Below are 18,659 nucleotides of genomic sequence, written 5' to 3'. Positions count from 1 at the left end.
CTTCTCAGCATGTCCTGTGATTGGCGGAACACAAATTTTCCCAGTAGCGCCTCTGTTCTGTGTTCCGCCAATCACGGATGCCTTCTCATCTCGTCCGAGGATGAGAAGGCATCCGTGATAGGCGGAACACAGAACAGAGGCGCTGCTGGGAAGATTTGTGTTCCGCCTATCACAGGACAGTCTGAGAAGACGGCGCGGCTTTGAAATCATGAACGATCGCAGCTGCACGGAGACCGTACCCGGCGTATAAGACGACCCCCGACTTTGGATGCATTTTTTTGCATCCAAAAAGTCGTCTTATATGCCGGAAAATACGGTATTTAGAATACAGCAGCTGGCAGGCAGTGAAAGGGTAGTTATTTCATTTTAGACTTGTAAGAAATGATTGGATTGTGATGTACGGAATGTAATAGACATAATGCAGTTATCTGCAATTTCTGACCGAGAGAGACAGAAATAAATAGCTTCTGCTCAGACATAACAATATTAAAGAATTTTAGCATACAGAGCCCTAGCTTGAACTGGAAAAACTTCATAGGCAGTAAACAGAAGATTTGCTAATCATGCATTAAGGGAGACAGAATGAGTACTCGGGTACATTGGGTTATGCTATTGACTTCAGTACACTGGCAAAAAAAAAAAAGGACAACTCAGTATAATCCCTCCCACTCTCAGAATAAATCAATGTTTTGCTAGTGTCCTTTCTGAAGGTCCCCCTAAGGGACAGCCTGTTTCTCGTTCCACAATCATTAGGTTGATTCTGGATTCAACAGCTTATCATTCAAGCTTATGTCCTCAAGGGCAAGTTTCCTCATTTGTACAAAAATGTGTCAACCACCCCAACCTATAACTGGCCTTTTCAGCAAGCTGCACATCGAAGGGCAATACATTACAAACTAACAGAAGATTGCACGTGCTCCGTTTTCCCGGTGGTAAAAAATCAGCCGGGAAAGCCGAGAACCCAGGAGGAAAACTGCCATGAGAGCTTTGGCTGGGAATCCCTGCTGTGTCTATGCTCCATCGGCACTGCCTCACAGTGTTTCCCATAGGAAAGTATTAGTAAATCTGGCGGGAAAAAAACTCCAGGAATCTCGACGGGAAAATAGAGAGCAGGTTCTCTATTTTCCCACTGGGATTCCCGGCTGTTTTCCTGTCGGGAAAACTGCGAGGAAGCATACACACGTCCGGTTTTCCCGGCCAAAAGCTCTCTTGGCGGTTTTCCTGACAGGATTTTTGTTTGCACACATTTGCAAATATATGCATAAGCCGCAATGCCCAAGCCAAGGAACCTCTGTGTATGTCATGTGGTCCTAACTCTAAATTTTCAGAGCCTCCATAGTAGGAGCACATACAGTAATATCTCGGATTGCAAGTAACGCTGTTTACAAGCGTTTCGCAATACAAGCTATTATTTTTTTAAATCCTGAATCAGTTTGCAAGCGTTGTCTCGCAAAACGAGCAGGATTTAAGCTTCTGGGGTGCGCAGTACCACATTTAACCAGAGGGACGGGGGTGCTGGTGACTTCGTTCCCGAGTGTCTCCGAGCCTCTCCAAGTGCATCCAAGTGGCTTTGAGTGCTCTCCGCTTGTTTCCGAATGTCTCCGGCGCCCCCCCCCCCCCACCTCTGGTTACATGCAGTACTGCATACAGTAGCAGTGCCACTGGAATGGATTATCTGAGTTGTCATTATATCCTATGGGGAGACTCGCTTTGATATATGAGTGCTTTGGATTACAAGCATTCTTCTAGAACAAATGATGCTGGTAATCCAAGGTACCACTGTATAATGGATTAAGGACAGGTATGTCTGGAGGGAGTCCACCTCTCCTTAAAGGCACAGGGATGAACAAGCATAAGCCAAGCAAAAGTACAATTTCAGCGAAGGTATCTGGTGCTTCCTTGCACCCAATGCAACCAACTGTACAAAACAGTGGCAACTACCTCCACCTATAACTGGCCTTTTCCGCAAGGTGCACATCGAAGAGCAATACATATCACAAACAAACAGAAGATTTCCCAGCACACTTACCAGCCAGCCTGCAACAACCACATATACCCTCTAACAGTTTGTGTTAGAAACAGAAGGTTGTGTTTGCACACATTTGCAAATAAATGCAAGTTTCACATTCCACTAGATCAGTTAGTGCTTTTTGGTTGCTTTTCAGCATTATGTATTTATCAAAAGGCTTTTTTGAGCAACCTCTGTAAAAAATAAAAAAAAACATTGGCATTTTAGACTTTCCTGTAGGGTTGTCCAGATACCGATACCAGTATCGGTATCGGGACCGATACCGAGTATTTGCGCTAGTACTCGTACTCGCGCAAATACTCCCGATACCAAAATAGAATACTTTTTTTTTTTTTTTTTTGTGACATCGAACACAAATTGGATGGCACCATTGGATGGCACTGATAGGTGGCACTGGCATTGATTGAATGGCACTGATGAGATGCACTAATAAGTTGCCTCCCTGCACTGATGCACTAATGGGCACTGATCTGCACTGATAGGTGGCACTGGCTAGCTGCACTTTTGGGCACTGGCACCGATGAGCTGCACTGACAGTGATCACTCCTTCAATGATATGTAGTTTTCCAGTACCGTATGCTAAAAAACAGCCCCACACCATGATGTACCAGTTCTTCATAATTTTAAAAAAAATATCTTTGGTCTGTATTGTGGTTTGAAAACGGTCACATGACATTAAAAAAAAGTATCGGTATTCGGTATCGGCGACTACTTGAAAAAAAGTATCGGTACTTGTACTCGGTCCTAAAAAAGTGGTATCGGGACAACCCTACTTTCCTGTATTGCTCACTTCTCAGTTGGACTGATTTTAGATGTGTCATTATACCCAAATACTCATTCTTTGTCCCAAAATGTATGATTAAGAAAATGGGATTTTTTTACATTAATGCATTTTTTCTGTTCTCATCATTTACTCTAACTATTGCTTGCTAGCAAAATTGAGGCATGCTGGGAGTGTGAGGGGTTATAGCAGGCTGTCCTTACAGCTTTATTTTGCCAGCATTTTATCTCCTGAAGGTAGCGGCATAACCCATTGTACCTGAATACTCATCCTGTGTCTCGCAATGTATTTCAGGAAAAGGTATTTTAAGATCAGTTGAGAGGAGCTGCAGCCACCCCAGGCATGTTTTTAAAAGGAATTTAGCATTTTTAATGTTTCACTGTAAGCTTTATTAAAAATCGCTGTTTCCCGCCCATTTGGAGTTTTTAAAAATGTCCTTTTGCTATTGTAAATGATCCCCAGTAGTGTATTTAGGTTTTGTGCTGTTGTAGGCCTGACTAAACTCGTGCACCCCCTAATTTAAATATGACCCACCCCTTCCTGTCAAGGCCACACCCATTTCTGTTTAAGACCCGCCCTGACATTTTCGAGTGGGGACACTAGTTCTGGGGGGCAATGGATTCCCTTAATTTGCATAGATTTCCTCTCACTTCCTGTTTGGCTATGGGGCAGGAAGTGAAGGGTAAACTCTGCAATGGGACAGGGATGGTAAAAAAATAAACTGACAGGGGCTATAACCCTCCCTTACTCTATCCAAAATGAAAAAAAAGTGTTGCCTATAATTCCACTTTAAGCACAAATTTCTGATAATTTTGAGGAGAGGACTAAGAAGATAAAACCATGGCACTGGTGCAGCAGAAAACATAGCACAGTGAGGAAGGTTTGTGGTCCAGAATGATAGGACAGTCAAAATTAGAAGCAGCAACCCCCCCCCCCCCCACAGTTGCGGAATGCCGGCCGCCCATCTACCAGGAGCAGTGCGGGGGCGCTAGACTAATTTGCCTCTCAGCCCAGTCCGCCCCATAAGACAGGCGCTACACTAACAGTGTAGCACAAGCCAGCGGGAACTCTTTCCGTGCTGCCCCCCTGCAAAGTGCTGCCTTAGGATACAGCATTGATGATCCCCAGAGGCAAATACTTGCCCATTATCCTAGAAAATAGCCATTACTAATTTTGACCATCAGTTTCCATTGGCTGTAACCCCCTCAGCGGTATTCCTGAGTCTGGCTCGGGGTGGAATTTCAGAACCAAAAGCGGTAACCTCTCTGGATCGCCTCGCAGTGTCAACAGGCAGGGTTTACTTACATTGTCCCCTGGATCCTGCGATGTCTACCCCGCTGTGTGATCGAGCAGTGTCTCCTCGCTCGATTCACAGTGCCGTTCCCTGCGACATTACGATGCACGGGGGCGGAGATCGGCGCCAAATTCAAAAAAGTAAATAAACACAATACATACAGTATACTGTAATCTTATATAGATTACAGTACTGTATGAAAAAAATACACACACCCTTTGTCCCTAGTGGTCTGCCCAGTGTCCTTTCATGCACTTTTATAAAATAAAAACTGTTCTTTCTGCCTGGAAACTGGAGATTGTCCATAGCAACCAAAAAGTGTCCCTTTATGTCAAAAGTGATTTTAGACCAGCTAAAAAACAGCGATCATAAATTAGAATCACTTGCAGAATTGAGTGATAGTGATTTGTGGGGAAATTCGTCATCAAACACTGAAGGTTATCATTTTTATTATTATTATTATTTGTTATAATTATTTATATTAATTTATTATATTATAATTTATGATTTTGTGTTTCAAATTGTATTATACCCGGGATGTCTACTAGACTCTTGTTTGGACAGATTTGAGTGAGTTATTCCTAAGAATTGCAGGCCTACAATATAAAACGCCAAATTTCTATGCAAAATAATGGTACCGCTTTCAGCACTTAAAATCTGAAAGAATCATACCGCCAGGGAGGTTAATGGGGTTCGGATTTGGCACCGAAACTTTATTAATATTCACTGAACCTTTCCCAAACCAAAGCCAGTTATGTTTGGCTTAGCACTAATGATAAGTCAAAAATCCTAATATTTTTGCATTTAATGGCCATTTATTGTAATTAATTTGTTGTAGTTACCTACAAAAATAATACAGCATAGACAAGTAGTAATAGCCCATGAAGCCAAATACTGTTTTCCCTTCTGTTTATTCTTCCTTGGATCAGAGTATGTGCAGCTGTATTTCAAATCAGCTTGGCTCCCTGTAAAGAGATAAACCTTCTAGATGCATCAATACATAACATATAGCAATCCACAGTCATCACAACCAAGTGCAAGTGAATGCTGATAACATACAAACCCCGGAGCACTGCTGGAGCAGGGAGAAGCAACTGCAGTACGTCAGTCCAAAAATCCAAACAGAATGGTAAAATTCACACTATTAAAAAGCATTGCTTCACACAGGCATGAGATTACTGAGCAAGACGTGTACCTACCTTGTAGAATCTCATAGCGTGCCTTTTATTCAAACTTTATTGAAAGACAAGGAACAAAGAACAGCAGGCAAAGATGCTAACCTGTTTTTTACATACAGCACTTCATCAGGGGTGGGAATATTTATGAAAACAAACAATACAACAGCAATACCATGAATGATATTACCTGAAGTATGAGCAATCACAAGTCATTCTATTTTACATAACAGATACCCAGGTATCAATGTGTGGGAAAAGAAAAGCACAACACTGAACAAAAACCGTGTACAAAAGCAGAAGTAAAAATAACAACAAATAAAATATGCAATGATTAAAACCTGCAGTGCTTAAAGGGGACGGCCTCAAAGATCTTTAAGGGAAAGTTTACCAAACACAGTATAAAATACAATAAAACTCATCTCCGCATATCCACATTAACTTAATGACATTTTAAAACTTGCCTCTCTTAGGCCCCGTACACACGAGAGGATCGATCCGCTGAAATTTATCCGCGGACGGGTTTCAGCGGATAGATCCCCTGGCGTGTACAACCCAGCGGATATTTATCCGCGGATATTTTTTGGCCCGATGGATTTCCAGCGGATCAAAATTTCTTAGCATGCTAAGAAATCGATCCGCTGGAATCCAGTCCAGCGGATTGATCCGATGGTCTGTACAGACTCACCGGATCAATCCGTCCGAATCCATCCCTCGCATGCGTGGAAGTCCTTATATTACAGCGTCGCCGCGTCATCATCGCGGCGAAGGCGCGACACGTCACCGCGGAGGGAATTCCGCGGGGATTTTGATCTCATGGTTAGTACAACCATGAGATCAAAATCCTCCAGAGGATTTCCGCGGATCGATCCTCTCGTGTGTACTAGGCCTTACTGTTCCATGAATCCAAATAGATGGTGATGAAATATCAAGCAGTATTAAACCCCAAAACAAAAATGTAATATATTACCAATCGTTACTGTAGTGGCTGCATTTTTTTTTTCTAGGGTTTTATCCCTTTATTTCACCTGGTGATCTGTCCTGTAACACATTTTCTGCCTTAGGCCCCTTTCAGACAGTGTGGATCCGTCCAAGTGGATCCACCTGCTCAGCGGGGGATCTGCCCACTGATCCCCGCTGAGCTGATGGATGACAGGTCCATGTCCGCTCCGCTATTTAGAGCTGACAGACACAACCCGCTCTCCTTTATGGGGCGGTTGGATGGAAATGGACTTCATATCTGTTTCCATCTGATTGTCATCCGATATGCTGGAGGGATAGCGAACATATCACCATCTGTCTGTTTTATAGCGGTCTAAATCGAATGCCGGCAGGTATCAGTGCACACATCTGCAGGTGGATCCGATCGGTCTACTGGTGTTTAAGGGGCCTTAGGGTGTCTGCATTCTGAATGAAATAGTAAAGCAAACACCTTTGGACAGCAGGATTGTTTGTCTAGGGGGAGGGTAGTGTTAAACTAGCAGACTTGGATGGACTTGACCAACATATTTTAGCTGATATCACTTTATAAGAAGTTCTAGCAAACCATTTTTTTTTCCTTTTCGGATAAAGGTTTTACACAAATGAATAAAAACTGACTGTTGTAGCATTTCTGTCAGTGTTAATCAGTTTGTCTAAACACTCTGTCACATTTTCTGGACAGCTTTGTCTGTTAAGCCTCGTACACACAACCGAGGAACTCGACGTGCGAAACACATCGTTTTCCTTGTTAGGCTGTCGAGGAACTCGACAAGGCAAGCTTATCCATTCCTATCGAGGAAAAAGAAGACATGCTCTCTTTTTGGCTCGACGGGATCCTCAACAGTTTCCTCGTCAAAAAATGTACACACGACCGGTTTCCTCGGCAAAAAAAAAATCCCAGCAAGTTTCTTGCTGGTTTTTGCCGAGAAACTCGGTCGTGTGTACGAGGCTTAAAACCAATGCAGCCACCGCATCCAAGAATTGTTAAGATGCAATGTAATGCATTTTACTTGGTTTTAATACCACTTTAAAAAGCCAAAGTGCTCCATTAATCGTGAACCACATTGGATCTTGATTCATCATTTCATGTAATATTTAAATGTACCCGGTGCATACTAATTCCCTAGTGGTTTTGAAGAAAACTTCACTAGCGATGTTTACATAGATACAACATTTACACATGGCATGGCCACGTCCATGTACACCAGTTGTGGAAATCAGTTAGGTGATGCAGTCATGGGGGAAAGTAAATAAATCCCTGTTTAAATTCCTGCCTCTGCTAAAAAAAAAAAGACTTAAAGGATAAGTTCACCTTTGTTCATCTTTTTTTTTTTTTCTAAATTCCAGCTTCCATATGTACAAATATAGCATTCATGTACTTATTTTGCGAAAATAAAACGGCTTTCCATTTATTCTACGCACGCTTAACTCACTGTCATTATGAATGTTTCAAAACGCTGCTCGATAACTTCTGCCTTACTTCCTGAACAGACTTTAGGTCATGACACAGGAAGGAGTTGACCATCTAATCTCATTTGCATCATCTACCCTCAGCTGGTCAACTCCTTCCGGTCTGTTCAGGAAGTAAGGCAGAAGTTATGGAGCAGCCATCAAGACTACAAGGTAAGCCTGTGTAGAAAAAATGGAAAGCTGTTTTATTTTTGCAAAAGAAGTACATTAAAGGGGTTATAAAGGTTTGTTTTTTATTTTTTAAAGTGGAGGTTCACCCTAAAACAATTATCTAACATTACATCCAGCATACTAACAAAATGTACAGTATGCAGGTATTTCTTTTTTTCACCGTACAGTTTTCCGTAAATAGCCGACCTGCGAGTCGGCGCTATACGGCGCCTGCGCCCGCCGTTTAGAGCTGACTGCGCAGGCGCCATATAGAGCTGACTCGCAGGTCGGCTATTTACGAAAAACTGGTGACGCACCTTGTGCGCCATGGGAAGTTTTTCACCAGACGTCAATCATCTAACCCAGGGATAGGAACGCCCAGTACCGCGGGAATCGGAACCCGGAAGCTGGGGGGAAAATAACAATATAACAGTATGTACAGCGAAAAAATAAAAATACCTGCATTCTGTACATGTCGTTGGTATGCTGGATCTAATGTTAGATAATTGTTTTAGGGTGAACCTCCAATTTCAATAGGTTCCTTTAAGCTAGTTCATTGTTGGTTCACTCACCTTTTCCTTCGATTTCCCTTCTAAATGTTTGTTTTCTTTTTCTGAATTTCTCACTTTCTGTTCCTCCTCGGTAAGCTGTTCAGTAAGCTGTTCTGGCTGACTAAACAATGCTCGGATGATGGTGTGAAGTTTACTGAGGAGAAACAGGAAGTGAGAAATTCAGACAAAGAAAATAAACATTTAGAAGGGAAATCGAAGGAAAAGGCAAGTGAACCAACAATGAACTAGCTTAAAGGAACCTATTTAAAGTGGAGGTTCACCCTAAAACAATTATCTAACATTACATCCAGCATACTAACGACATGTACAGTATGCAGGTATTTTTATTGGTACAAAGGGGAGCTGAAATTTAGAAGAAGAAAAGGAGAACAAAGGTGAACTTCGCCTTTAAAGAAGGTTTATAGATATGATGGTTTAGGATATATGGCCAAGTTAAAGGATAACTAAACTCAAAAACAAAAAAATTCAATATACTGCAGCATACAACCCTTATATGCGGTGGCTGACTTAGTTTTATTTAAAAAAAAAATCAAGCTAAAAGAACGTTTTGGCAAATACAGAATATATCTGTTATCCTAGCCAGAAATGCATTGTCCTTTCCACTACCTATAAGCTGCACAGAAGAATATCTTCCTTCCTAGCTATCTTCTGTAAGGCCCCGTACACACGTCCGAGAAACTCGACGAGCAAAACACATCGTTTTGCTCGTTGAGTTCCTTGTGAAGCCGCCGAGGATCTCGGCGAGCCAAGTTTCCTCATTGACTAACAAGAAAATAGAGAACATGTTCTCTATTTGGCCCGACGAGATCCTCGTCGGTTTCCTCGGCCGAAAGTGTACACATGACCGGGTTTCTCGGCAGAATACGGCTCCGATCGAGTTTCTGGCTGAATTCTGCCGAGAAACTAGGTCGTGTGTACGGGGCCTGAATGATCAATTGCCCTGCCCTAAATGTAATAAAGAAGAAGAGATACAGACATGTTTATATTCCATATCAGGAGAGCATATTAGGGTGACAATCATGGCTCTCTCTATAGATACAGTGGAGGAATGACACCCAGGGACATAAAGTGTGTTAATTGCAACCAGGTAAAAAAAAAAGTTAAATAGGATTGAAAAAACAAAAAAAAACAAATGCAGCCGCCAAACCAAGGGCTAGTACTGTAAGCTGCAATATATTACAGTTTTTGTTTTGATTTAAGCCAATTTTAAGCCAATATTGGCTTATACAAATCCATATATACTTTTAAACATTGCATATTTAGTTTTCTTTGTCATTGTTATTCCTACTTTCTGTTTTTACTCGTGGCTTTTAGCTCCAAACAATGTTTAATATTAAGAATCTATTTTGTGAAATAGACTATTATTGGCTTGTAATTACTTATTTCAGGTGATTTCATTCATGTGACTGCTATTTATTGATGTTTGTTTTATGAGTAATACGTAGTAAAGCACTTTATTCATTAACTTGTTTGTATACCTGCTGGGCCTTTTAATTAAGACAGAATAAAAGCTATTTTAACGGTGAGTTTCGGATCATTGAAGCGCTCCTTCATTACTGATCTTATTTCTGAGTGAAGTGCTGCTTTTAATGCCAAGCTTTGCGCTATTCAGTTTAGAGTCCCAGAAGTCTGCTGTGTCAAAACTTATTCTCAGCTTAGCAAGGGGGCCACAAAGGACCAAGGAAGAAAATCCAGGGTGTCCAGATTGAGTAGTGTAATTTACAATAAACGCTCCAAAACAGTTTTATGCACAGCTGGCAAAGCCTATTGGTTTGGCAGTATACTGAGGCCCAGATTCTTGTATCTCGGCGTATCTATGCATCGGCGTAACGTATCCAATTTACGTTACACCGCCGCAACTTACACGGGCAAGTGCTGTACTCTCAAAGCACTTGCTCTGTAAGTTACGGCAGCGTAGCGTAAATCACCCGGCGGAATTCAAATTCGGCGGGTAGGGGGCGTGTATCATTTAAATCAAGCGCGTCCCCGCGCCGAACGAACGGCGCATGCGCCGTCCGTAAAATATCCCAGTGTGCATTGCTCCAAGGACGTCATTGGTTTCGACGTGAACGTAAATGACGTCCAGCCCCATTCACGGACGAATTACGCAAATGACGTAACTTTTTAAAATTTTAACGCGGGAACGACGGCCATACTTAACGTTGCGCCGCACTTATGCCACCATATATCAGGGGCAACATTACGCCGGGAAAAGCCTAACGTAAATGTTGTAACTTTACTGCGTCGGCCGCGCGTACGTTCGGGAATTCGCGTATCTAGCTAATTTGCATACTCAACGCGGAATTCGACGGAAGCGCCACCTAGCGGGCAAAAAAAATTGCAGTTTAGATCCGACGACGTAAGAGACTTGCGCCTGTCGGATCTAATGGATATCTATGCGTAACTGATTCTAAGAATCAGTCGCATAGATACGACGGGTCAGATTAGGACTTACGACGGCGTACATGGCGCTGCGCCGTCGTAAGTCCTTTCAGAATCTGGCCCTGAGAATTCAATATAATTGATCTTTGTTTTACTTACATTTCACATGTGTGGCTTGAACACTTATGTATGCGTTCGCTTCTGTGCGTGAGCTCGGCGGTACGTGGCGATTTAAATTATTTATTCTTTTTTTTTTTTCATTTATTTAACTTTTAATTTAAAATTTTTACACTGTCTTTTAAAAAATAAAATAGGATTGGATCATTTGTAATAGAAAAAAAAGCATGACAGGACTTCTTTAATGTGAGATCTGGGGTCAAAAATACCTCAGATCTCATATTAACAATAGCAATAATTTCAACTTTACGAACATTGGGCGGAAGTGACGTTTGAAACCGCTTCCATCATCCAGTGGTATGGAGCCAAGTGGGGGCCATCTGTCCCTCACTCGACTCTATGCCTCAGAGGGGAAAGGACCTGATCGTCTCCGCCGATATCAACGGCTCCGGTAAGCAGTGGAGACCACCACTGAGAATTCAATACAATTGATGTCTGTTGTATTTACTTTACTAGTGTAGCACTACTCCCGTAGGAGCTGCTGGTTAGTTTTGGGCCTGCACGTTACCTCAACATTCGTTGTCTAAAAGAATTCCAATGTCCACACAAGATGTAAAACCTCCAACTGTCAGGTTTTATTATTTTTGCTGAAAAAACTGAAGAAGGTAGAAGGTTGAAGGGGAAGGGAAGGTTCAGGTACACGATACAGATCACTGGGGAAAATCCCCTAAACTCCAAAGTCATTCACCACTCCCTTCTGAGTGGGTATTGCTCACCCAAGTAGTCCCCTCTCTCCTGGTCTAGCAGCCGGAATGATGCACGAACCAGTTTGACAACAGTCTCTGCCACAGACTGATTGAGAACAAATTTAAATAGTCCCGAATCCTCTGCCACAGGATGTATTTCCCAAACTTCCAGCCTTACAGTTAAAGAGCCTTTAAGCCAACCCGGCGAACTGTAAGACAACTTGAGTTGTGGATCCCTCCTTAATAAGGTCACCAGGCCTATCCCGAGACATAAGCCTTCTGCTTAGTCTCCTCCAGGGCAGGTCCTCCCCCAGTTTCCTTTATTAAGTGTAGCTTCCTTCACTCAAGGACAGCTTAGGATCCCTCTTGATTCGTATGCCCCAGCCAGCATAACTGGGCCTACTATTAGAGTTGCAGACTCGGGCCACCGTGGTCCCTGGGCTGGAAATCACACAACACATTCCTCGTGCCAGGAGGGCCACGAGGCGAAGGACCCCAAAATATGGCATCTGCCCCTTAAGTATCCCCTCCCGGCATGCACAGCGGGGCACCACTCTCACTGGGCTGCTCCCGAGGAAAGATACTTAAAGCGGGGTTCCAACCACAATTAGTATTTTTTAAATGTATGTCCTTTCATCATGCGTTTTTATAATATAAATCCGGTCACTTACTATTTTACAATCCGCCGCCGCTCCGCATAGTTATTTAAAAAAGATAGGGGTAGATCCTCGTACAATGGCACATTATTGCGCAGGGCGTAGCGTATCTAAGATACACTACGCCGCTGTAACTTACTTGGCTTTGTTTCGAATCCTCAACGAATCTCCCCCGTAAGTTACGGTGGCGTAGTGTATCTGTTGCGGCGTAAGGGCGCGGAATTCAAATAGGAGTGATGGGGGCGTGTTTTATGTCAATACGTCGTGACCCGACGTAAACAACGTTTTTTTTTTAACTGCGCATGCGCCGTCCCTGGGGGTATCCCAGTGCACATGCTCGAAATTAAACCGGAAGCCGCCAATGCTTACGACGGTGACGTCATTCTACGCAAATTCCTATTCTCGAACGACTTACGCAAACTACGTAAAAAATTCAAAATTGTACGCGGGAAGGACGGCCATACTTAACATTGAGTACGCCTCAGTATAGCAGCTTTAACTATACGCCGGAAAAAGCCGAACGCAAACGACGGAAAAAAAAAACACGGGCCGGCGTACGTTCGTGGATCGCCGTAAATAGCTCATTTGCATACTCAACGCGGATTACGACGGGAACGGCACCTAGCGGCTGCCGAAAAATTGCATCTTAGATCCGACGGCGTACGAAGACGTACGCCTGTCGGATCGATCCCAGATGCCGTCGTATCTTGTTTTGAGGATTCAAAACAAAGATACGACGCAGGAAATTTAAAATTACGCTGGCGTATCAGCAGATACGCCGGCGTAATCCTTTTGTGTTTTTTCCCCCGATAGTTTATAAAACTATGTCCACACCGTTGTCATTTTGCTTGTGGGCATTGTGAAGCCCACAAGCACTTACTTCCTGGAAGTCTTGGATGGGGAGTGATAATTGGGTAGCGCACTGCATCCTGGGAAATGATGACACACATTTCCCAGGAGCATTAGAGGGAGATGATGTCAGAATCCTAGGTGATTCCAAAGGCAGATTTCGTGGGACCGCATAGCAACAGGCATTTCCAGATGAGTAAAACATTTTTTTTTCTTTTTTTCTTTTTTAGGTCTAATGAGCACAATAATGAAAAAATAATTTTGGGATGCAAACTCCACTTTAATAACCAATGGCTTGCCCTTGTTCCAAAACTGGCCTGTGGGGGTATCGCCACCTACAGGCAACAGTGGGAAAATGCTATCAGGCACAGCCAGGACAGAGGCTAATTTAGAACAAATCATACAGTCTGAAGCCTCGTACACACGACCGAGGAACTCGACGGGCGAAACACATCGTTTTCCTCGTCGAGTTCCTTGTCAGGCTGTCAAGGAATTTGACAAGGCGAGTTTCTCTATTCCCGTCGAGGAAATGGAGAACTTGCTCTCTTTTTGGCTCGTCGAGTTTCTCGACAGTTTCCTCGACGAAAATGTACACACAAAATGTTCCTCGGCAAAAAATATCTCCCAGCAAGTTTCTTGCTGGTTTTTGCCGAGAAACTCGGTCGTGTGTACGAGGCCTGAGCCATATTGACGGCTCAGACACCCACTAAATTTAGCATAGCGCCCAGTCATTTGGGAGCAGGGCGCTACACTAGTATTTATTAAGTCTATAGAAATATGTGCTTTATTTAAATGAAATTATTATAATTACGTTAATTTATTTACATTTATTTACCTTATCTAATATACAACATTTTTGAAGATGAGACAGTGTATCCATACAGGTTATGGTAAGAAGGGTTTAAAGGGGAGGTTCACCCTAAAAACGACTTTCTCTTATTACACTGGCCCCCCACATTACAATACGATTATGCCTATTAGTTTTTTTTTGATGCTGTACATACCTTCGTACAGCTAATTCATCCGTGGCTTCCGGGTTGCGAGTCCCGCGGGAGTGGGCGTTCCTAACATGCTGGTGATTGACGTTTTGACAAAAAACGAGCTCCCCCCGTCGCGTAAGCCGCGTCACGATTGGCGAAAGGAGCCGAACGGCGAGTCGGCACTATACTGCGCCTGCGCATCGCCGTTCGGCTCCTTTCGCCAATCGTGACGCGGCTTACGCGACGGGGGGAGCTCGTTTTTTGTCAAAACGTCAATCACCAGCATGTTAGGAACGCCCGCGCCCGCGGGACTTGCAACCCGGAAGCCACGGGTGAATTGGCTGTACGAAGGTATGTACAGCATCAAAAAAAAACTAATAGGCATAATCGTATTGTAATGTGGGGGGCCAGTGTAATAAGAGAAAGTCGTTTTTAGAGTGAACCTCCCCTTTAAGAAATCAATACTGTCTTAGACGTGATTTTACAGATATTTTATATACAGAAAGTAATATATGGATTTCTACACAATGCTTATTGCTGATGGTCGTAAAAGATGCTACAAAAAATCCATTACTACAGCCCAGTGGGAAGTACTCCCTAAGCTCTGCTTAATGCTCCATGTACTCACACATGATTGCAGTGAATAGTGTGTTAGGCTGGACTTTACAATGTGACAGATAGCAAGCAAGGTGTAGCATGCTTTCATCTTATGTAATAATGGAAGTAAATGCATCCAGGACTGTTAATGTGTAGCTTTTCATTTATTGTTCCCTGGTGGGTACTATACAGAATGACAGCTACAGTAAAACAAGTCTGTCTGTAGAATAAACATTGCTAAATGTTGCATGAGTGGGCCAATAAAAGCAAAAGGAATATGATGAAAAAGGATATATGTCAAAAGGAGAAAAAATTGGTGGGACTTTAATTGAGGCGTGTCTGTGCATATAATGATTGAGATAAACGGTGTACTTTCCATAATAAAATGGTGTAATGCGGTGGCCTCGCAAAACAATGCAGAGCCAACCGCCCACACCAGACCAATATATGTAAAACGTTTGATTATAATGATTAGGGACTAATTGTAGTGATGGCATTAATGCCTCACCACTGGTAATGTTAATACTCATAGTAATAATAATAATAATGATAATACTCATAAAAATAATAACGATTATAACATTAACTCTAATATCAATATGCTTTAATCAAACACATGTTAATTCATAGTTAGATGATAAGAGACATTTGTAAGTACAGATGTGAAACATTGATAATCAGAAAAAGGCATATATGTAAAATCACATAGACATGATCAACATAACAAATTCATAATAACATAATACATCCAATATACACCTCAGTGTGTAACATTGTAATAAAACATGTATATTGAGTTAGAATCCATGGTTATGACGAGCTTATCAGGGCACCCTTTTTGTAGGCTCTACGCAGACACGCCTCAATTAAAGTCCCACCAATTTTTTCTCCTTTTGACATACCGTATTTATCGGGGTATAACACGCTCCCGCGTATGCCGCGCACCCCTAAAGTTGCCCCGAATCCTGTGGAAAAAAAGTTTTTTTTTGTACTTACAGTTTTGGTGTCTTGCGCGGCGGCCTCGACGGGTCCGGCGTCCGTCTGCGGCTTCGGGTATCCTCTTCGTCGGGTCCAGCGTCCGTCTGCGGCTTCGGGTGTCCTCTTTGTCGGATCCGACATCCGTCTGCGGCTTCGGGTGTCCTATTCGTCGGGTCCGGCGTCCTTCTGCGGCGTCCTCGCGTCCTCCCCGCTCGTTTCCCGCGCCGAGTTTGAATACTGCGCCGACATATACAGAGTGCAGTACACTCGTGTATTGTCGGGCAGGCTCAGCAACTCTCGCGCTGACGTCCTGTACGTCCAGGACGTGAGCGCGGAAGGAGCCGAGACTGCCCGACTATACCCGAGTGTACTGCGCTCGGTATATGTCGGCGCAGTATTCAAACTTGGCGCGGGAAAGCGCACCCACGATTTTGCCCTGATTTTCAGGGCAAAAAAGTGCGCGGTATACGCTGATAAATACGGTATATATTTAGGGACGGAGGCATGCATGTGCTGGCTGTGGCCGGTCACATTTATTTTTAGACTAGCCATGATTAAAAAAGAATAATTGTTATAAAAACAGTAGCACAGCAAAAAAACAATATGGGCCAGATTCACGTAGATGGCGCATCTTTATACCGGCGTAGCGCATCTCATATGCGCTACGCCGACGTAACATAGAGAGGCAAGAGCAGTATTCACAAAGCACTCGCTCCCAACAATGCGCTGGCGTAACGTAAATTGGGCAGCGTAAGCCCGCCTAATTCAAAGTAGGAAGGAAGTGGGCGTGATACATTTAAATGAATCGTGACCCCATGAAAATTAAGGGCCGAACGAACGGCGCATGCGCCGTCCCGTGGACGCTTCCCAGTGCGCATGCTCACGTCGGAACGAGCGCCTAAGATACGTCGAATCACTGAACGTAACCTACGCCCAGCCCTATTCACGTAGTATTACGTAAAATACGACGGCTGTTATGTCGTCCATACTTTTGCATGGGTTGGGCCTCCTATATGGTGGAATAACTTTACGCCGGATGTACGCCTTGCGTAAACGGCATATATTACTGCGACGGGCGCAAGTACGTTCGTGAATCGGCGTATCTAGGTCATTTACATATTCAACGCGTAAATCAATGGAAGCGCCCCTTGCGGCCAGCGTAAATATGCGCCCAGGCTGATTCCAAACCCGAACTGTCAGGGTGAATCCCAGACAGGTAGCAACCCTAATTCAAAGTGAGGCCAATGTTCAAGGTATGTCTGCCATCAAACACGATGAGGTTTCCAATAGTTATCTACTGCTTTCCACCTATGCCTTAGTGGTTAGCACCTCTGGCTTGCAGCACTAGGGTGCCTGGTTCATATCTCAGCCAGGACACTCTCTGCATTAAAATTTGGATGTTATCCCTTTGTTTACATGGGTTTTCAACCACAGTCCGAGAAGATGCTGGTAGGTATATTGGGCCAGATTCTCGTAGAATTACGTTGCTCCACGGCAGCGTAACGTATGTGATTTACGTTACACCGCCGCAGGTTTACAGCGTAAGTGCCTGATTCTCAGAACTCTTACCTGTAAACTTGCGGCGGTGTAACGTAAATGTGCTCGGCGCAAGCCCGCCCAATTCAAATGGGGCGGGCACCATTTAAATTAGGCACGTTCCCGCGCCGAACGTACTGCGCATGCTCCGTCGGGTAAATTACCCGACGTGCATTGCACTAAATGACGTCGCACGGACGTCATTTGTTTAGACTTGAACGTAAATGGCGTCCAGCGCCATTCACGGACGACTTGCGCAAACGAAGTTTTTTAAATTTCGACGCGGGAACGACGGCCATACTTAACATGGCTTAGGACAACTAGGGCTCAGCCCTAATTTTACGTGGCGTAACTCGACAGAAACTACGTAAAGTTAGATCGACGGGCAGCGCGGACGTTCGGGGATCGCCGTACCTATTCATTTGCATATTCTACGCCGACCGCAATGACCTCGCCACCTAGCGGCCGGCCTAGAATTGCATCCTTAAGATGCGACAGTGTAATTCAATTACACCTGTCGGATCTTAGGGCTAGCTATGCGTAACTGATTCTATGAATCAGTCGCATAGTTAGGACGGCCGGAACACAGAGATACGACGGCGTATCAGGAGATACGCCGTCGTATCTCTTTTGTGCATCTGGCCCATTGTTTCCTCTGCATGTGTAAAGCACTGTATGTAAAGCACTGCATAAATTGTTAGTTCTATATAAATATAATATATGGTTTTTATGTGCAGCGCTATAATCATAATCACTGAGCACTCAGAACCCAAACACACTATATTATAGAATATTGGTAAAAGGTAGAAATGTAACAGTCTTGAAGCTTTGAAAGTGCCTGTAAACTACGTTGCTTAGTAGCAGATATATATAGCAAAATAACATGGTGTTATTATTCATTTATTGGATGTATGTAAGGAGATTTCAGCCTGTTTTACCAGCTGCTTGTTTTGTTTTTTTGTAATTGCCATACCTTTTTTTTTACATACAGTATGTTCTCAAAAAGACTGCGAAATGGACTTCATGCATAGCATGAATCTATCTATGGTCGCTGCTGACACTCCCTATTCAGGTGTCTGGACCCTTTTCGTCAGGCACCTGAATTACAGTGGCGGGGGTGTTTTTGGAAGCGCCTGATTAGAGCCGTAGGTTCTAATAGGCGCCCAAAAATTTGAACAGCGGGCGCCATGCTGGGTGTTCGCTGTTCACTCAGCTGTGTGTTAGCAAAGGAATTTGCTTTGCTAACACTAAATCCGCCTCTCAGCCAATCAGGTTGCCAGGTCTGTTACCGGTCACCTGATTGGGTGAAATGTTAGGTGCTGTGATTGGACGCCTGAGAGAGGGCGAAAGAAAACATGGAGGACAT

The 18,659-nt window shown here is 43.5% G+C and overlaps 1 protein-coding gene across 4 annotated transcripts in view; it reads left to right on the top strand.

Annotated features, from left to right (window-relative positions):
* Positions 1-18,659, top strand: part of LOC120927445 (synaptotagmin-like protein 5) — a 270,163-nt gene that overhangs the window by 203,690 nt on the left and 47,814 nt on the right. The window lies entirely within an intron of this gene.

This window comes from Rana temporaria, chromosome 2, assembly GCF_905171775.1.
Source record: "Rana temporaria chromosome 2, aRanTem1.1, whole genome shotgun sequence".
In the NCBI taxonomy this organism is placed as follows: domain Eukaryota; kingdom Metazoa; phylum Chordata; class Amphibia; order Anura; family Ranidae; genus Rana; species Rana temporaria.
Note: the sequence above shows the minus strand (reverse complement) of the source record. Positions and strands in the feature narration are given on the sequence as shown.